We start from the raw sequence: 21,625 nt of genomic DNA, 5'->3' as shown, positions 1-21,625 counted from the left end.
TAAGCGTTTTTAACAACTGTTGCAATTTGAAGTTAATGAAAGTCGAGAGGCTGTTTATAATTCACAATTTATTTGCATATGTAAACCAACTTATCGCGTATGTACATATGGGGATGATTGGGGCGAACGATTGATGCGAGGATGTTAGTCTAATAGCTGCGACGATTAGCTCAAGACTGCCCATGCAAGGGCTGACGGGCCAAATTTCCGGGCCCTATGCAGCAAGCTTAGACGCGAGCGAGAGCGTATGATAGCCCGAGAGCGTTAGAGCTGCTCGGGGACGCTGTTAAGCCGAGTCCGAGAGATTGCGACATAAGGAGACGAAAGAATTCCGCTGCATGCGCATATGCGGTAGCAAATGATCTTTGCAGTGGGGGCATTGGAAACGACAACACCAAAATGCATTTCCTTTGGGCCGCACCACAGGCAATAATTTAAAATATTTAAGCTGCTTGACCCGACGTACTCCGCCCGTTGGAAGCCTGACTTTCAACAGCATCTTTAAGGGGCAGCAGGCACAGCTTGTTGACGGCGCGCTTGGTGATTCCAGATGACGTCTTCAGCACAGCAACTCGGGCAACGCCATCTCGTCCAGGCAAAAGCTCGACCACTCTCGCCAGTGGCCACTTCATGGGAGGAAGATTCTCATCCTTGACAAGAACCAAATCTGCGACTGCTAAACTAGGCTTCGCAGTGCGCCACTTTGAGCGCTGCTGCAGTGACGTTATGTACTCCTCCTTCCACCGGGACCAAAAGAGCTGCTGCAGGTACGAAACGCGCTGCCAGCCGTCCAGGCGATCGATGTTTAGCTGCGTGACGTCAGGCTCAGCGAACGAAGCAGGAGGGCCACCATTCAAGAAATGCGCTGGAGTTAGAACATCTAGATCGGCAGGGCTCTCTGAAATTGAAACTAAAGGTATTGAATTAATCACTGCCGTGATGTGGCACAACAGCGTCCGCAGCTCGTCAAATCCAAGAACCGATTTGCCTATCGCACGGTAGAAGTGGTACTTGGCCGCCTTCACTGCAGCCTCCCATAGACCACCAAAATGAGGGGAGCGCGGAGGATTGAAATGCCAGTCTATAGCCTCGACCAAGCAAAAATCCAGCAGCGCCTTCTGATGGTCATCGCTGAGGACCAGGCGCTTTAATTCCATCAGCTCATTCTTAGCGCCGACAAAATTGGTTGCGTTGTCTGACCAAATTTGCCGCGGCTTCCGTCTGGTACATATGAAGCGCCTTAGTCCATGTAGAAAAGAAACTGTGGATAAGTCCTTTATAAGCTCCAGATGAACAGCCTTGGTAGCGAAACAAATGAAGACGCAGACGTAGCACTTGATTGGAGCCTTGTTGCGTGCCTCCGGTTTGTAGAAAAACTGCCCACAGAAGTCCACGCCTGTGATCTCAAAGGCATGAGAGAGAGATTATTGCAAGAGTCAGTGGATGGCTGCTGGGCAAGATGATGGGACGGCCATCAAAATCCAACGAAGAGTTTTTCAGTCGACTATCTACCCTGAGAAGTCCAAACTGATCCATGAATGGCGATAACGATGCGATTGAGCTCGATGAGGAGACTGCTCCCCTTGCCCGCAGTGACTTCATGTCCTCCCATAGCTGAGTACGCTGGACTAGTCGTAGCAATACCTGGGTTCCATGTTCAATGTCTGAGACAGTGAGTCCGGGGCGCCGAATTCGGTTGCAAAATTTGTGAATGTATCCGAAAACGCGTTGCAAAGAAGCAAATGAATTCGCATACTTGGAATCAGCAATAATGTCCATGTAGGGCGATTTGACCAGAAGAGCCTTCCGACGAAGTTCAAGGACTGGCTTATCAGGTAGCACAGTGGGTGGCCAGTCATCTGAGGAGCCGCAAAGAAATGGAGGACCATGAGCCCTAAGAGGTGACTCATTCAGCTCAGTCGGATGAGCCCCTCGAGACAGAATGTCGGCTGGGTTTAAAGCTGTGGGAACATAGCGCCATTCCATTTTTTCGGTCATTTCCTGAATCGTTGACACTCTATTTGCAACAAAAATATTAAATCTTGACGGCTCGTCCCGAATCCAAGAGAGCGCAACGGCAGAATCACACCAACAGTAACACCTTCCCTTGAATACATTCATTCCAGCTATCTCAGATATGAGCCTAGCCAGCAACTCCGCTCCACAAAGCTCCAACTTTGGTACTGTAAGTGTCTTCAAAGGAGCCACACGAGATTTGGCACAAAGTAAGTGACTGCTGAAATGCTGACCCTTGGACACGACATAAATGCATGCACCATAAGCCTCGATGCTGGCATCGCAAAATCCGTGAATTTCCAGCGTAGAGTCTGGAAGGAGCACAAGCCGAGGAAATTCAAGTCGACGAATCTGACCAAAACTGGTTCATATTTCCTGCCACTCGGTGTTCAGTGCGACTGGAAGGCTTTCATCCCAGGACAACTTCTCTTGGCACAAACGCTGGAGAAAGATTTTGGATTTAGTAATTACGGGACCAGCTAGTCCGAGAGGATCGTAGAATCGCGCTATGGATGACAAAACAGAGCGCCTGCAGGAATTCAAAGAAGATTGAAGGGCCGAGAACGAAAATAATAGTAGATCAGAAACCGGATCCCACGCAAGTCCTAAAGTTTTAGTCACATGGCTGCCATCGTCGAACTTAAAAAATGTTTCCTTGTCCTCTTCCGGAACTCCATCCAGCACAGCAGGGACGTTCGAACACCATTTCCTCAATCTGAACTGACCTATAGACAAAATTCCAGTAGTTTGCTCCCGAATCCGGATAGCCTCCTCCTGCGAGCTGGCTCCAGATATCAAGTCATCCACGTAGAAGTCACGGCGAAGGATTTCAGCTCCAACTGGAAACGCCATCTGCTCGTCTATTGCCAACTGATGCATCGCTCGCACAGATAGATAGGAGGCAGGCTTCGTCCCATAAGTAACGATGTCCAATTGAAACACACGCAAGTCTTCTTCCCTGGAGTTTCTCCACAGAATACACTGCAAGTTGCTATCCTCGGTCGAGACTCTTACTCAACGATACATCTTACAGATATCTCCCGTAATCGCAACGGCGTATGACCGAAATCGAGCAAGAATATGAAACAGTTTGGGTTGGATTACGGGACCAGCCATTAAAACGTCGTTCAGGGAATATCCAGATGAGGTTGAAGCGGATCCATCAAAAACGACGCGAAGCTTGGTCGTAGAACTATCTTCCTTCATGACGCAATGGTGAGGCAAAAAATATCGGCAGTTGCTGATTGACTGGGTAGGAACCTGAGACATATGGCCTAAATCAAGGTACTCCTTTATAAATGATGCATACTGAGATTTAACATCAGGGCGACGATCTAACTTTCTCTCAAGGGTCAGGAATCTACGAAGCGCTTGATTGTAAGATTCTCCAAGGAGATCCAAATTATGTTTTGCTGGCAGCCGAACACAATAATCGCCTTTATGTAGTCGACGGAAATGCTGCACAAAGTGTGCTTCACAATCTAGCTCTTCTTTGGTAGACTTTATTATTGGTTCGATGCAATTTTCTACCTCCCAAAACCTCCGAAGAAGCACCTCAAGCCGATCCTCTGGACTATTATCCTCAGCACCTACGGCCCGAGCGCGAGAGATCATCAGCGAGGAACCTTTTAAACGCGAACAATTTCCAGACACGACCCATCCCAAGCGCGTTTTCTGAATTGAAGGCAATCCTGGCAGTAGCTTGACCTGACCAACACACAGGAGCTCGAAAAACAGACTTGCGCCAATTAGCAGATCGACGCGGTGCGGCTTATAAAACTCCGGATCAGCTAGTGGTATGTTAGATGGAATGTTCGAGTTTTGAGTGTCAATTCCAAAGCTTGGCTGTCGATCGGTTATGCTAGAGGCTACAATGGCAGTGATGAGAGTTGAGTAATCCGATGAGCGAGAGTGCAGGCTAACGTTGACCGAAAATCCATCCGTGACGAAGCTGGAGTTGCCTATTCCCGAGACTGCAGTCGATGATTTCATTTTTCGAAGTTGAAGCTGATTCGCGAAACGAGAAGTTATTAGATGCAACTGGGAGCCTGAATCCAGCAACGCTCGGCAGGGAACTAAAACTCCGGAACGATTTTTGACTAAGACCGTGGCCGTGGCAAGTAGAACAACACCATTCCTGAGATCTTGGGCAATAAGGGCAGACGAGGTAGCCGCTGAAGTAGAGGGCGCAGACTGAGATGGAGTATACGGCGCTGATTTCCCTTGGACTGCGGTATCTTCAGGGCTATCAAAATGAAGGAGGGTATGGTGTCTACCCCCGCAGGTACGACAGTTGCTCGAGGTGCACTGAAGTAATCGATGCCCTGTTCTGAGACAATTTATACACAACGAAAGCCGCTTGGCTTCTTTATGGCGATTTGTGGGGGACAGCGCTTTAAACTTCTGGCAGTGCTGGACCTCGTGAGCACCATCGTTGCACAGCGCGCAGCGTGCTACGGTTTGGTTCGTTGTAACCAATGTGGACCTAGAATTATTATGCTTTCTACTTCTGCCCACCTGATTGCTCAACGCATAGCTTGCCATAGAAAAGTCCATCGTCTCCAATGATCTGCATCGCTGCTCCAAGAAGGAGGCCATAGATTCCCACGACGAAATTAAGTTTGCGAATGCGGGGTCGTTGAATCGTTCCTCCCACTTCTCTTGGCTCGCTGGATCCAGTTTTCGGAGAATTTCCTGCACGACGATGCATCCTGCGATCTGCTCAGTGGTGCCCAAACCCTGGAGCGCGCGCATATGTGAATTGAACTTGTCTGAAAGCTCCCGAAGCATGACCACTGACCCAGGTTCCACAGCCTGGAGCGCCAAGATCTCATTGATGTGTGCCTGAAAGACCAATCGCCGATTATTGAATCTGTTTTCCAACAAATCTAATGCCACAGCATAATTGCCATCTGAGATTTCCAGCGACCGAACAGTCTCCAATGCCGAATCCCGCAGACAGGAACGCAAATGCTGGAGCTTTTCTATGTTTGTTAAGTCCGGATGGCTGTCGATGATGGTGGCAAACATTGAATAAAAGTCCGTCCAGCTCGCAGACCCGCCGCTAAACGTCGGCAATTGTATAGGAGGCAGGGATGGTACTTGTCTACGGTGAGGTAGAAATTGCGAGCCGGCAAACTCAACCGTAGTATTTCCTCCAGCCAAGGTAGAATGAAACGGCATGCGGCCGCTACTCTTAGCCATTTCCCTCATAATCGCCGCCTTCAGCGAGCTTGCAAGTGACTCAAAAATGTCACACAAACCACTGTGAATTTCGCTTCGATCCAATTCCTCAAGCTCGCCGTGAAACATCTCAAATTTGCTGATCAACTTCTCGACTTGCTCTTGCTTTACCACGAGCATGTAGTAGTCACAGTCTGACGACTCATTCTGCCAAGCGGTAGCTAACCTTTTCATTTTCTCGCATAATTCCGTTGACTTAAGCTTCAAAAAAGACACCCTGTTTTGCTCACTGATCATTGGAATTTCGTTAGCAGCATTAATTTCCATGGTAGCGGCAGCGTTAGCAGAAAGACCAACGTCTCTAGCGGGAAGATGATCGCAAAGAGTAACACGAGCAATAGACGACAAGAACCGAACCGAACCGAAGCAAGCGAACAGCTATGTACGAACTGTATATACAAAGGCGACCGGTGTAAGAAACGTTTCCTGCGGGAAGATGACCGAAAAGAGAAGCGCAAGCCAACAGCTCCGTGCACTACCGAATATGCAGGGGAGGCCGGTGTATATATGTATGTATAACTTATGTGGTCGATGACACTGTTTAAGATGGCAATTAGTTAAGATCTTTGAATGCTATATTAGTTTGTGATTGCACTGATGGATTATTTATTGCACAATCACGTCGGGGTCACCAAATGTTAAGCTATTAAGCGTTTTTAACAACTGTTGCAATTTGAAGTTAATGAAAGTCGAGAGGCTGTTTATAATTCACAATTTATTTGCATATGTAAACCAACTTATCGCGTATGTACATATGGGGATGATTGGGGCGAACGATTGAGGCTAGGGTGTTAGGCTAATAGCTGCGACGATTAGCTTAAGACTGCCCATGCAAGGGCTGACGGGCCAAATTGCCGGGCCCTATGCAGCAAGCTTAGACGCGAGCGAGAGCGTATGATAGCCCGAGAGCGTTAGAACTGCTCGGGGACGCTGTTAAGCCGAGTCCGAGAGATTGCGACATAAGGAGACGAAAGAATTCCGCTGCATGCGCATATGCGGTAGCAAATGATCTTTGCAGTGGGGGCATTGGAAACGACAACACCAAAATGCATTTCCTTTGGGCCGCACCACTGGCAATAATATAAAATATTTAAGCTGCTTGACCCGACAATGCATTTTCCCAAAAAGATTCCGAAAAGGATTGGAGTAAAGATACGACGGAAATGATATTGATAGAGTATTGAAAGTAAAGGCCATGAAAAGGTTTTAGGAGATATCCTGCCTGGAGAACACTCTATTGTGTCTCAAATTGCAATTTCATGTCATTAGTAAACGGAAACGCAGTCTCTATCACTGCCAAAAGGTAAGCGCATCAATGGTACGTGCAGGTATTCCAGGATACCATTGACACGCCTCCAACTGATTCGGCATCTCTCGCGTAATTGACAGCACTTCCGCCGAGTGCTCACCATAGAAATGTGATTACACATGAAATGCAACCGGTTGAAGCCGTCCACACGACATCCTGTCATCCTTTTGTGCCTACCATTCGATGCTTAGAAGAATATGTAGGAGCCCCCACTGTTTCTTCATTGAATTTATAATCAAGTTTACATTGCCCCATCGCCATCGCTATCACCATTGGCTCTGCCAACCTGGTCTGCTCTGCGGTTATATGATAATTAAAATTCAACCCCGAAACTGCAACAAAATGGGGATCACTAGTGTGGTAGCTGCAGCGGTCCACGGATGCCTTTGTTTATGCAGGCCAGCAACATTTTCTAGTTGATAGAACCTAAGCGCACATTGAATACTCGTACATACATACGTACTCGTACATACTCGTACAGAGGCCCATCATGTGCATAATTGCGGACTGACAGCCAACAAACGGCTGTAAATGGCGATGAGGTAACTGCAACTGCAGATTTGTTCCAGCCTTTTGGCACATAGTTTATGTATCTATACCCGGTACAAGGCATTGCAAGTCGGGGTATATGGTTTGTGTTAGACAAGAGGAAACTCTCTCTTATTAAAAACGGTTTAATTATGTCCCTGCTCTTCTGTCGATCCTGGAGCTCGTGCACTCAGAGGTCCATTTTCTGAGATTTTCATGAGAAGTCGCCTTCCGATCCGATAACACAGACCTATGGTATCCACGATCTTAGGGATGTGCCGCTCTAATTGGTAGACGATAGCCTAGCTTTCAGCTATCAGACGGTATCTTATCTTCGGCGCCCTCTACCATGGCATTTTTGACTTGTTTTGAGTTTGAATCACCGCTAGGGATGCTGGCGATGGATGCTGTGGAAGCGATGCGCTAATTTGAAATGCCACAAATGCATTTTACGATGCCGTCGCCATCGTCGTCGTCTGGCCAGCCGCCATTGATTGCAATTATTTTCCATTTTTGAGCAAGGGCTGGACAACAGGCGGGATTATGTCGGTGCAGGGGTGAAGGAGCGACCAGGGCTGGCGGGACGTATGTACGTAATTACGAATCAATTGAAACATTAATTCAGCAACGTACTCGTAATTGATTGGGGTGGAAAATCTAATTAGAATGATGATAGAATGATGGTTCAAAATAAATTAAGAGACGTATCGTAGTTGGAACTGCAGCTCGTTTATGAAAAGATTTTCCGTGCTTTTGCCCACAAAAGGCATTTGAAGACAGTTGGCAGCCCTGGGATGGCTTCAAAAGAACAGGAGAAACGAGGGGGAACGTTGTGAGTTGCTGCGGACACCGCAACTCTACGGTTATACCCGATACTAAGTCAGTATGGCTCTCCTCCGGCAGACGCCGCTAATATTAAACGACACGACAAAGAGTGCGTGCGAGAGAGTCAGAAAATCAGTCTGAGCGTGACGTCGGGCGCTGCGTAGCCACAGCAAATTGATTTGTTCCTATTGGCTATAAAAATGATCAGATCTGATCCAGATTCAGCATTCTGATAGATATGATCATTATCTATTGTGGAGATAATGTTTTTTATCCCCAATCGGCCAACTAATTATTTCAAATTAAATAAAACTCGGCGCAAAAATAAAATTACGATATGTTCTTTAATGCGTGACATCCAAATTGCAAGTGTGGCTTGCCTGCCCAATACATTGCCGCTCCGATCGCTAAGCGCAGCTTCGCTCGGCCGACGTCGGTAGGCAGACGCAAAGCGGAGATAGCGAAGAGCGAGCTGGCAGAGAGCGTTTGAGTGACATAGACATAAGTAACAAACAAAATAAGCGGCTGAGGGCCAAGAATTAGGTGCTATTTGGCAAGCAGCTAATCGGCTGGGTGCTGCTCCGAACATTCACCCCCCGTTGGAAGGCAAAGGCTTTCAACAGATCCATCCTGAAGGGGCAGAACCGCTATTTTTCCAACGGCCCTCTTGAAAAGGCCTTTTTGAGTGCGGATGACGGCTACTCTGATGGTTCCCTCTTTTCCTGGTATGACGCTCTCAATGCGGCCAAGCGGCCACCTTAATGGTGGCAGCGTTTCCTCCTTGATCATGACGAGCGCTCCTAGCTTGATGTTTGGAGACGATGACCGCCACTTGCTCCGCTCCTGAAGAATCGAAAGATACGCCGTGCTCTATTTTCTCCAAAACGCCTGCTTCATTTGACACAGCCGCTGCCATCGACCAAGTAGGTTGACCCGGAGATGCGCCACATCTGGCTCGTCGAATGCAGCTTTCGGGGCTCCATTGAGAAAGTGGTTTGGCGTGAGCACATCTAGATCATCGGGACTTTCTGTAATTGCATAAAGCGCACGGGAATTTAACAAAGCAGAGATTTCACAAGCCAAGGTCTGAATTTCATCAAGAGTAAAAATGTAGGTCCCGACGATGCGATGAAAATGATATTTAGCTGCTTTAACAGCCGCCTCCCACAAGCCCCCAAAATGAGGTGAGCGAGGGGGATAAATTTCCAGTCGATTCCACTAGAAACGCAGAGATGTGACACAGCCGACGTATGAGGATCACTGAGGAACATTTGCCGAAGCTCCAAAAGCTCATTTTTTGCTCCTACAAAATTTGTAGCGTTGTCTGACCAGATGATTCGAGGTTTGGGACGTAGACTTATAAAACGCCTTAATGCTGCCAGAAAATATTCTGTAGATAGATCCCGAACGACTTCCAAATGAGTTGCTTTGGTGCTAAAGCATACGAAGACAGCGATGTAACATTTGATAGGAGGCCTGCTTCTGACTTCCGACTTGTGATAAAAGGGTCCGCAAAAATCAACGCCCGTTGTGTGGAATGCTGGATTAGTCCTTACGCGATCCGCAGGCAAGTTTCCCATGATATGTTCCCTCAGCACTGGCTTCAAACGAAAGCATCTAACACATTTGCGAATGATTCCCGCAACATATTTGCGTCCACCAATAGGCCAGAATTTTTGCCGAAGCAGTCCGAGCAATCCTTGAGCTCCTGCGTGGAGAAACCTTTCGTGAAAGAAGATAATAATAGAGACAGTGACAGGATGTCCCTTAGGAAACAGGATCGGGTGCTTCGCGTCGTAGTCCAATTCGGCATTTTGGAGGCGGCCTCCAACAAACAGAAGTCCAAAGCTATCCAGAAATGGATTCAGTGAGGCCATCGTGCTTTTTGGGGGTAGGGCCTGTTTGCTGGCGAGGGCCCTTATCTCTTCCGAAAATTGTTTCTGCTGTATTGCCCTTATGAGCAAATGCGTACCATTTTTGATGTCGATTACGGTAAGTTGACCCTTCGACCGCGCTATGCCTTTGTCCTTGAGAATGTAGAATCGATATATGTAAGCAAAGACGCGCTGCATGGATCCGAATGAGTTTTGAAATTTGCAATCGGACGATACATCCCTTTCGTTTGAAACAACCAATGCTGCATGACGACGTTCTGGTACATCGGTCGGCAATTGCAAGCCTGCAGGCCACTCTGAGCTCTCAAGACGCAAGAATGGTGGTCCAGAGATCCAAAGGCTGCTATCCATTAGTTCAGCGGGCGTGGATCCACGTGATATGATGTCGGCAGGATTCAACTTTGTGGGCACGTGATGCCAAGTCATTCCAGCGGTGAGCTCCTGAATCCGCTGAACTTTATTAGTAACAAATGTATTAAAATTCTATGGTGATTCTCGAATCCAGGCAAGGGCTATGGACGAATCCGACCAGCAATGTATTTGGCATGGAACTGATAATCCCTTAACTATAGTGGACACTAGTTCGGCTAATACGAGGGCAGCGGACAGCTCAAGCTTGGGGATAGTCATACTTTTCAAGGGCGCGACTCTGGATTTAGAGCATAAGAGATGACTTTGCACAATGCCAAGAGCTTCCGAACGCATGTATACACAGGCGCCATATGCTGCTTGGCTCGCATCACAAAACGCGTGCATTTCTAATCTGGCTTGCTGCCGAAGCACGTAACGTGGAAACTTAAAGTTTTTAACCATCGACAACTGCGAAGTCAGCTCAATCCAAGTCGTATGTAGATCCTGGGGCAGGCTTTCGTCCCAATTCAACTTTAGGCTTTCGTTCCATAGAGATGAGCCCTAGAGGATCGTAGAACCTAGCTAGTGTAGACAGGACCGAACGCTTCGAGGTTGGGCCTGCAGCGGTTCCGACGTGAGCGAAACTAAACAGAAGATTGTCCGTGGTGGGATCCCAAACTATACCAAGCGCCTTGGTTACTTCAGTCCCGTCATGAAAGGTAAGGAACTTTTCTGCGATCCTCCTCCGATACGCCTTCCAAAGCAGCGGGTTCATTGGAACACCATTTACGTATGGGAAAACATCCTTTCGAAAGTAGCTCCTTTACCTGCTGACGAATCTTGATGACAGAATCAATGCTGTCCCCTCCAGATATGAGATCATCGACATAGAAATCTCTTCGAACAACATCAGCGCCAAGCGGAAAACGCAACTCTTCATCATTTGCCAATTGATGCATAGCACGAATTGCTAAGAACGCGGCAGGTTTGGTTCCGTAAGTAACAGTCTCCAACTTGAACACCTGAATCTCCTCCTTCGGGTCATTGCGCCATAGGATGCACTGCACGTGCGTATCGGGATGGGAAACGCGTACACAGCGGTACATTTTGCAGATATCGCCACACAAGGCGACTTTAAAAAAGCGGAAACGAAGCAGAGTTATCAGAATTTTAGGTTGGATGGTGGGTCCAGCCATTAGCGCATCATTCAATGATACTCCAGACGCTGTTTTGGCAGATCCATCGAACACTACGCGTAATTTGGTGGTTGTACTATCCTGCTTGTGGACGCAATGGTGAGGCAAGAAGTACTGCGGGAGGTCTGACTGCCGCGAAGCTGGCGACATGTGTCCTAAATCACGATACTCCTGGAGAAACTCCATATATTTTGCCTTAAGCTGTGCATTTTTTGCTAGCTTCCTCTCCAAATTGAGAAATCTACGTAGCGCCTGCTGATACGATTCTCCTAATTCCTCTAGACTGAATTTGGTTGGCAAACGCACGGAGTAAGCTCCGGACTCTAGGCGAATGCAGTTTGTGACGAAATGCTGTTCGCAATGAACATCTTCCTCCGAAATTGATGAGGGCGAATAATCTCCATCGACTTCCCAAAACCGCCTTACAATATCGCACAAATTAGTCTCGCAAGCGGAGATGACAGGGGGATCTTCAACGGCTGCTAGCGCCTCACGGGCTTTCTCAGAGTTTTTAATACTTCCTGACACTATCCAGCCAAGTTTCGTCTTCTGCAATGTTGGCAATTGGTCTGACAGTCGAATCTGTCCAACGCACATTAATTCGAAGAACAAACCAGCACCTATCAACAGATCGACACGCTGGGGCTTGGGGAAATTAGGATCAGCCAGTTTTAGATTATTTGGCATTGGCCAATCCTTTGCGTCTAGGCCGAAGTTAGGCTGCATTCCTGTGATTGAGGCAGTGATAATGACAGAGAGGAAACCGCGATAGCTTTCGTCTTGAGATTGCAGGTCGACGTCCACAGCCTTGCTGGATGGTAGAATTGACTCTCCAATACCGGCGATTTGAACGTGAGACGGGTGAGGATCTAACTCGCTTCTTCACCTCCTTGTATCGAGAAAAAACAGGGAGATCTATAAATGCCTGGCATCGGGATATGTAGTGATCGGAGGATTTGCAATACTTGCATGTTGAGCTATTATGATCGTTAATGGAGGTGATTAGGGTGCTAGGTTTACTTTCTCCCACCTGCTGGCTAGGAATTGTTACCATAGCCGATCCCAAATTTTCCAGCATCCGACATCTTGCTTCCAAGAATGAGGCCATGCTTGACCACCGAGGCAATCCTGACGTCGGCAAGTTCTCTTCCCATTTCTCCTTGGTCTTGTGGTCCAATTTCGTGCCTATGATAAAGATCAGCAACCCATCGGAAATCTCCTGCGGGGTCACCAAGGTCTGAAGTGCACGCAAGTGCGAATTGATTTTATCGCTGAGCGCGCGCAAGCCGATAGCCGAGCCCTTCTCCACCCCTTGCAGCCCGAAAATAGCCTTGACGTGTGCCTGAAAATGTAACAGTTTATTATCGAATCGCAACATTAGTAAATTCAACGCCTTGTCGTAATTCTCCTCAGAAAGTTCCAAGGAACGAATCGTATCCAGCGCAGCACCATCTAGACATCCACAAAGATATTGGAAGTTTTCGATGATTGGTATACGATGGTCTTTGTGCACCATTGTCGAAAACATCGCGTGGAATTCTGGCCAATCCATGTAGCTCCCACCGAATCGCGGAAGCTGCAACTCGGGCATTCGAGAACGGCCTATACTATTATAGGCGAACAACGACGAATTCCCCTCGAGAGTATGCCGAGCCGTTGAATTGGCAACATTTACCGTGCGAGCAGCCATCAACTCCCGCGACAGCCTGGACCTAACCTTGACATAAACATTCGAAAAGTCCAGCCGGGCATCATGGGCTAACTGCAGGAAATCCAGCCTTTCAAGGCTCGTTTGAGCGGCATCGAAATCCGCATTCATTCGCTGGATCTGCTCTAAGCGAGCTTGAAGTTCTGCCTCATCTAACTCGGCAAGCTCTTCCTTGGTGAGAAAGCGATCCATGGCCTTTAGTTGGCGCGCGATGGACTCGGCCTTGTGCTTGTAGAAATCTACATCACTCGGCATTGCTGCGTTCGCGACATTGGTAGGCTCAGGTGCTGCCATGTTGAGGTTTTAAAAGAGTCACTCAGCACGACCGAAAAAGACACCCTGTATACGTATAAACGGGGGAACCGAAAGCAAAGGGATTACAGCTAATGCCTTTAGCTGTGCGGCTGTGCGAGCTGTCCGATTCCGCTTTGTACTCCGCTTGTGTGTATTAGTGAGTTCGCTGCACCGCACTGCACTGACCGAATTGTCGCGACAGAGAAATTAATAGCCAGCAATGCGTGTATGTAGGTGTATGTAAGTGTGTTTTAGCACCGAATTGTGCTTAACCACCGCAAATTTGCTAGGGCTAACGAATGTCGATCGCGAATGATTATTAATTGACACTGCAACTCAGAGATCACGTCGGGGTCACCAAATTTTATGTGGAGATAATGTTTTTTATCCCCAATCGGCCGACTAATTATTTCGAATTAAATAAAACTCGGCGCAAAAATAAAATTACGATATGTTCTTTAATGCGTGACATCCAAATTGCAAGTGTGGCTTGCCTGCCCTTTACATTGCCGCTCCGATCGCTAAGCGCAGCTTCGCTCGGCCGACGTCGGTAGGCAGACACAAAGCGGAGATAGCGAAGAGCGAGCTGGCAGAGAGCGTTTAGCAGGGCAAGCAAGCGCAGAGCTTTAACAAACAAATGAGTGACATAGACATAAGTAACAAACAAAATAAGCGGCTGAGGGCCAAGAATTAGGTGCTATTTGGCAAGCAGCTAATCGGCTGGGTGCTGCTCCGAACATCTATGATTCTGAGTTTTTAGTTTTCTCGAATGTGCAATATTGTGGATGCAACAGATTTTCGTCCTTTCTGGGGGCGGAAGTGGGCGGGGCGAAGTTTTGAAATATTTTTGTAGCAGTGACATATCACAGAAGTCTGGATCCAAAACATCGTTGCTCTAGCTCTTATAGTCTTTGAGCACTAGACGCTGAAGGGGACGGACAGACGGACGGACGGACAGACGGACAGACAGACAGGGCTCAATCGACTCGGCTATTGATGCTGATCAAGAATATACACACATCCACTTTTACCACAAATCTAATATACCCCAATACTCATTTTGAGTATCGGGTATAAAAAAACACAAAGTGCGGAAAAAAAAAGGTTTTTTATAGTCGACGTTCATCACGGCATGATGAACGGGGCGTCAAACTGTCAAGCACCCATCATGCCCCATCCTCGTTTGCATGAAAGATAGATGAACTAGAGGTTGCGATCCCACTGTTGTAGTGGCGCCTGTCCAACCAAAAATATCGCATAACCGGCCCACGGTTTCCCCTTCCCTTAGACATGCACCTTGCACCTTTTGGGCAGTTACGCGCAAGAAAAAAATGACATAAGTTAACAGCGGCAACTGTCAAGGTGTGGTGAGAAAAGGGGAATGAGAGAACCAAGGCTCAAGCGGAAGGAGAGTGGCTTGTGCATTTCTTTCCAATTGTACTCGCGATCCCAGACGGACGTCTGAATAAAATACTCAAGTTAGTGCAGTGAAAGGAACAATTCTAACCTCGACCGAAATTACCGCGTGTGGTAATATAAGTAATTACCATCGTGGCTAAGATCTAGTCAAAAGATCAGCCGACCATTCCTACGTTTATTAAGCGAAGGCCGAACCCATCGGGTGAGTGAAATTGTACCCCAACTGCCGGCTATAAGAAAATTAAAGTTCGTTTTTTTTTTCTTAAAAACCTAACCATAGGTTTGGCCGTACGTAATACCGTACGAAACGCCGGTCGTAGTGCCGTAAGCCGTACCCACTACAGTCTCGTCACCTTGCCACACATATAAGTACCCATCGTACCGATCGACTACTGTATGTGTTAGCCGTCTTCGACCCCAAATCTTCTTTCGGCGTGGCGTCTGCATACATGTGAGCATCACTGTAGTTACCGCAGGGTGTACCGGCGTGGGTCCACACACATACAAGCCTTGCTCGGCCTACACCAGTGAAAAACGGTCGATGGGCTTATATCTACGTGTGCAGTGACATACATATGTATGTGTGAAGTTGATTATTCCCTCTTCAGTGATTTTCGTCATTGCTACGTCGCTTACGCCGCCCGCATACGAACAGTAACGCTAAAGGAGAAGACAATTACCGGTGCCGAAATACTGTTTGCGTTGCTGATGAAGTCATTCGGTGTCTCGATCATGATGGCTATGCCCATGCATTCCTTCATATTAGAATAATACCTTGGAACCCCAAAGTATGACCCTAGGATTAACATTAAAAGTTAAATTCGTGTGATTCGGTTTGTTTGGATTATCATAAAGAAATGTGCAGCTAGAAGGAAAGGAACTAAAACTAATACTCGCGCATATCGCCTATCTACTCTGACACACTGATATTTACAAGTTTTCAGCCACCCTCATCGACCACATGGAAGCGCTCTCATCGTTGGAATTTGATCGTAATGTGAGTGATAACCTGTGAACGTCTGCTATATGTGAATTCAAAATTTTACGCGAGTCGAAGCAACATTAACGATTCCATGCCTCGACCGTAAACTTCCCAGCCGTACTGTAATGCTGACCAATCCAATTGTTCACGTGTTTGTTTTGTTCTGCTCTTTCGCAAGTAATGTAATTTTCTGCAAGTCCGAATATATCGACAACCGAACTTATGATTGCGATTACCCCACAAGCAATTGCTGTGCACTTCAAAGATGCATCCATCCGTCCCTTGTTTTTGCATTTAAACTGAAAACCATTCGAAAATATTTCTATTCGTGTAAAGTAATTACGATTATTCCTGAATATACTCTTTATAATTAGTTGACCCTAGTCTAATAAGATCTTTTATCATTGTATTTTTATATATGTATATAATTAATCTTAATTGCAGCTTATTTGAACATATTATCCTTATTACATTAGTAGCCTTTATATATATCTAACCACTTAGCAGCCATGAGAGCTTGTAGAAAAGTTTAATGAATAAACTGTTTGTAATGAATTCCCGTTAATTGTTGCCGCTATTAAGGAGATGACGTAACCTAGCAGGGATCGTTACCCATTACTCAGCCTATTTGGACCGGTGCGATCAAGGAAGGGTGGGCATACCGAGTTGCAATGACACCGCAAGCAACTCCCTCTCGAATTCGTTCCGCTGACTCATCTCCCTACACTGTCATTTCTCTGTAAATTTCTTCCGTCTGAACCTTGAACCGCACGCGAAACTTATTTTTATTGTCTTTGCTCCTAATGCTCGAGCTCGTGATGCGATCTCTCCCTACCCCACCCCCCACTCTACCCGACTAACCATGAGACCGGCAGCAACGCGTGCATGGATCTCGATCATACCCTCCATCTGCTCGTCTACCGTTTCAGATCCTAGCCTCCTGCTTCGTTATCTGTTACACTGTTTAGGGGGTGGAACTGCCGGCTGGGGGCTGTGTAGGGCTCCATTTTGTGTGTGACTATTGCTATTCAGAAAAATTGAGCAATTTCATGCTGCCGTTTGCTAGTTTTTTCTGCATCGCGGCTTTTTGCTCCCGCCGCGGCTTTGCTGCACACAACCACATCAGACACATATGCATGTACGTACGTGAGAGGTGTCTCCTGCCATCTCATTCTAACACACAGACTTCTTGGGCAAGCGAGTGATATTTTTGCTGCTATATGTACATATGTACATACATATGTATATGATTCTCCCTCTACAACATTTTGCGCTGTGCTGGGAAGTGGGAAGTCACAAACAGTTATGCATTTTCAGCCTGCATGGGTGTAAGTGCAAGCTGTGTTGTTGCAGGGTGTGGAATCGCCGTGGTTTTTTGGTTTAGCAGCCTTTCCTCATCCTATAAGAATACACCTTGCATGTGGGGCAATCAAAAAGCCAGAGAGAGGGCGTAACAAAAACAGTGCTTTGGTTGGAGTGTTTAGATTGCAGCGCAAAAACACAGACACCTGTGTTCCTCTCACTGCAACACCTTCCTCCACTCCACCATCTCCTACACATGACTGAAATTCTCGTTAGTTGGTTTTTACAAAAAATTATGCCCAAAATTATGCAAAGTCATGCACAAAAATGCAACTCAAGCAAAAAATAACAAGAAATAGCAACAAAATATACACACGTTTTGCAAGAGTTTGCAGAAACTGTTCCCAGACCATAAATTACTATTTGATTCAATTTTTGGTAAGCAAACATATGTCTGTGCGTAAAAAAAATATCTGAAAAAAGGGTCAGTTGCGAGAACCGAACCATATATACCCTTAAGAACCGATGAATCCAATGGAATGTATCTGATCAACAAACTTTAAAATGTCAAGTCAGAGTGTGCAAAGTGGTATTCACATATAGTTTTTACAGTTTTGTTGAATTACCTTTTACAACAGAAAAGTTTTCCTCAACAAGACTTTTCTACTGAGCGACTTTTAAGCAGCTTTTATTAGAAAATATTGAAAAATATACCTTATACTTTCCTTATATTACAAAGCGCCAACCAAAATCGAAATCCCTTTAAAATAGGAGGGACCTACAAGCAAAAGAAAACAATAACCATATTTAGTTGCAGTGGCAGCAATAGCAACAGCAATATTTTGTGCAACAGTTGCAGGTTTGCCCCAAAAGAGGAGTCAACCTTTGCAAATAAAATGCATGGCAGAAAAGTAAATTAAGTTAAGGCCACACCACATACATATTTTCTGTTCGGTACTCCGAATGGAAAGCAAATTAATTCAATTAAAATCCATTTAAACAAATTTAAATGATTTGTCCAAGAAAATGCGGCCATTTTTGGCGTTTAATTTGTTATATTTTACATTTGAATATCAAATTTCTTTCAACTTTAATCATTTCAGCCAAGAAGAAATGAGGCTTTCTGACACGATGAACGGAACGCAGTAGAACTTGGACAATTAGCAGTAAAATCCTACTACGATGCGCTGCCATCGTAAGTAGATCCGTCTTTTCATTGATACAATTTGCATTTCTTTAAATTTCTTTAATTCAGATTCAAATTTATGCACAAAAAAAACATAAAACAATCCCATACAATACAAATTCCATCGTAAGTAATACATATTGCCTATCTGTATTTGTATATTTATTTTTATATTTTCTTCATTTCAGATTAACTATATATGCATTTTCAATTGGTTGATTGATTCAAAAGTACACAAATAAAATTAATTACAGTTAATGGCAGCCACTCGACTCCTCAAACCAAATCCTTTTAAGCTGCCACATAAATTTCCACACCCGACCCACAGTCCGAGCCACAGCCGCCCTGATAGCCGCCGCTCCTCATCAGCAGCCGCATCATCATCATCATAAACAGCAGCAGCAGCAGCAGCTAAGTTGACCCTTCACCTGCTGTGGGAATGTGTGTGCAACAAGTTTATGCATCCCCACGCAAGTGGGCGGTGGGATGGTGGCACGATCTCATAAATTAAACTAGCAAAACCATGGAAAAAAAGGGAGGAAAGACCCTGCAGAACCAGAAAAAAAGATATGTTGCCCAGAGCAGGCACCGCTTTTCCGACCCCCAGCCGGATCCCAAACAGGCCAGAGAAAGAGCCAGGGGCTGAGCCGCAGAAGCCGCAAACATGCAAAGCCAAAAAAAGATACAGTGAGACATGGGGCATGGGGCAGCGAGTGCAGCACAAACTAAGCACGTGTCAAGTGTGTGGCCCAAGTTTTAATTTGCACGAGGCCCCGCATCTCCCACATGTCACATGCCCCATAACACGCACAGGCAGAAGGCAGGGTGGGACCTCTGCCGACGTCTGACGCTGAGTAACTGTCGGGCTTGTTAGTCCTTTCATAGCTGGGAGCCGCCTTGATGTCTGACAATGTCATCAGTTGCAGCTGACACAGCACCAGTGGCAGTTGCAAGAGCAAGTAGCAGTGCAGCAGTCCAGCATCAGCAGGAGCAGTACTGCTACATTCCCAGGGTTGAGTTGCAATGTTGCCATTGCTGGACCATGCTTTGCTGACATTTTTTTTTTTTTTTTCGTTGGGGATCTCTCTGTGAAGCCTACTCTCTCTCTCTCTCTCTCTGTGAAGTGAGAGGGTAGCAGAGGGGATATGTGTGTCTTGTAGACCAAACTACAATTTTTGCTTAGGTCTAAGATAGTTTTTTAAAACAAAAACCAGGAACGAAAACTCTTCAGAATTTAAGCTGCAGAAACAGCTTCAATTATTATAAATTATAGCGAGTACAGAAGTTTTACAACTAGTTGTGTTGGTGTCCAGGGTATCCCGCTAGCCTCCGTTGCTAGTGGTGCCACAACTTGCAAGTGGCCGAGTGCGTGTGACTCTTAGTGCTCCACGCCCTCACCCACACCCACACCCACCGACGCCCCGCTGCCTTTCACCGCCATTGTTTGCTGTGTGGCACCCTGAAGAGGCAGATAAAGCGCCGCTCGGACCCTGTCAGTCATCCCGTCAGTCATTCAGTTATCCAATTCACCGGTCAGTCATTCAGTCAGCCAGCCAAGCAGCGCTCTCCCCCCGCGCACACTGCATCATTTGCTGCGTGTTGAATTGTGTTTTCATTTGGGTTTTGTGCGGGACTGATTGCCGCATGCCTCAATGACATTTCATTTATTAAGTGGGCGAGAGTACCCCATGCTCGGGCTCCCTGTTTGTGCAACTCAGCGTGGCAGCAATTAACTATGCAACGACTTGCTGACGTCACCCATGTAACTGATACCGATCGGATCCCCCTGCCAAAAATAACTGCCATTGGGGGAAGAAGCAAGGTGCAGGCCAGAGAATTGTGCGGCATCATCTCTGGTCGCTTCCTCGCCTCTGATTTGTTTTGCCAGAGTCCACGCGGCCCGTGCCCCGTGTTCCGTGTATCCTGCCTCATTCAGTCGTATGTGTTACTTGTATCCGCTACAAAAGAGCATTTGCATATGAAATGAATTGCAAAGAGAATGAAACAAGCAAAAACGAGGGGGAACGTTGTGAGTTGCTGCGGACACCGTAACTCTACAGTTATACCCGATACTAAGTCAGTATGGCTCTCCTCCGGCAGACGCCGCTAATATTAAACGACACGACAAAGAGTGCGTGCGAGAGAGACAGAAAATCAGTCTGAGCGTGACGTCGGGCGCTGCGTAGCCACTGCAAATTGATTTCTTGCTTTTGGATTTTTGGATCAGATTCAGCAATCTGATAGATATGGTCGTTATTTATGATTCTGCGTTTTTAGTTTTCTCGAATCTGCAATATTGTGGATGAAACAGATTTTCGTCCTTTGTGGGGGCGGAAGGGGGTGGGGCGACATTTTGAGAGATACGTTTTATAGTGAGATCTAACAGAAATGCGGATACCAAATTTGGTTACTCTAGCCCTAATAGTCTCTGAGATTTGTGGATGCCCCAGATTTTCGTCCTTTGGGGGGGCGGAAGGGGGTGTGGCGAAATTTGGACACGAAACGGTCAAGGTCCGATATCACAGGAGTGTGGATACCAAATTTTGTTGCTCTGGCTCTTATAGGTTCTGAGATCCTTGAACTCATATTTTGCAATTGGCAAAACCGACCATGAAACGTGTGTGTTAGAGAGAGACAGAGCGAGAAAGAATGAAATTGTTTTCTTGATTCTGGCTATAATAATTATACGATCTGGTTCAGATTTTGCACTGTAGAAGATATAGTCATCTTCTACGATTCTGCGTTTTAGTTTTCTCGTATCGTTGAAATTGTGGATGCCACAGATTTTCGCCCTTTGTGGGGGCGGAAGTGGGCGGGGCAAAGTTTTGAAATATTCTTGTAGGAGTGACATATCACAGAAGTCTGGATCCAAAACATCGTTGCTCTCGCTCTTATAGTCTTTGAGCACTAGGCGCTGAAGGGGACGGACAGACGGACAGACGGACGGACGGACAGACGGACAGACAGACAGGGCTCAATCGACTCGGCTATTGATGCTGATCAAGAATATATATACTTTATGGGGTCGGAAACGATTCCTTCTGGACGTTACACACATCCACTTTTACCACAAATCTAATATACCCCAATACTCATTTTGAGTATCGGGTATAAAAAGGCACACAGAATAGGGTCCTGTCACCATTCCCCATCCCCCATGGATCCCTGTTAGCCGGCTGAAATATAAATGTTAATCCTGGCGGCGTCAATTGCAAAACGTTCAACGTTGTTGACAGCCAAAGGATGCCCCGAGCCCTAGGCAGTGGCAGAAGCAGCAGCCAGGCAGACAGACACAACATCCTGGGGAGCCTTGTGGCGCCGGAGCCTCGTCCTGGATTCCTAGGACCTCCGCCCGGCCTAGGCTAGTATGT

The 21,625-nt window shown here is 46.5% G+C and overlaps 1 long non-coding RNA gene across 2 annotated transcripts; it reads left to right on the top strand.

Annotated features, from left to right (window-relative positions):
- Window positions 1-5,730: 5,730 nt before the first annotated feature.
- On the top strand, window positions 5,731-18,534 carry LOC108158613. 2 transcript variants are annotated; one of them, XR_004474771.1, is made up of 4 exons: window positions 5,731-5,768; window positions 18,172-18,263; window positions 18,324-18,380; window positions 18,443-18,534. It is a non-coding gene; the product is annotated as an uncharacterized LOC108158613 (long non-coding RNA). The 2 variants fall into 2 exon arrangements; XR_004474770.1 differs by lacking the exon at window positions 5,731-5,768 and having other exon boundaries at window positions 18,093-18,263.
- The last annotated feature ends 3,091 nt before the right edge of the window (window positions 18,535-21,625 follow it).

This window comes from Drosophila miranda, assembly GCF_003369915.1.
Source record: "Drosophila miranda strain MSH22 chromosome Y unlocalized genomic scaffold, D.miranda_PacBio2.1 Contig_Y2_pilon, whole genome shotgun sequence".
Taxonomy (NCBI): Eukaryota; Metazoa; Arthropoda; class Insecta; order Diptera; family Drosophilidae; genus Drosophila; species Drosophila miranda.
Note: the sequence above shows the minus strand (reverse complement) of the source record. Positions and strands in the feature narration are given on the sequence as shown.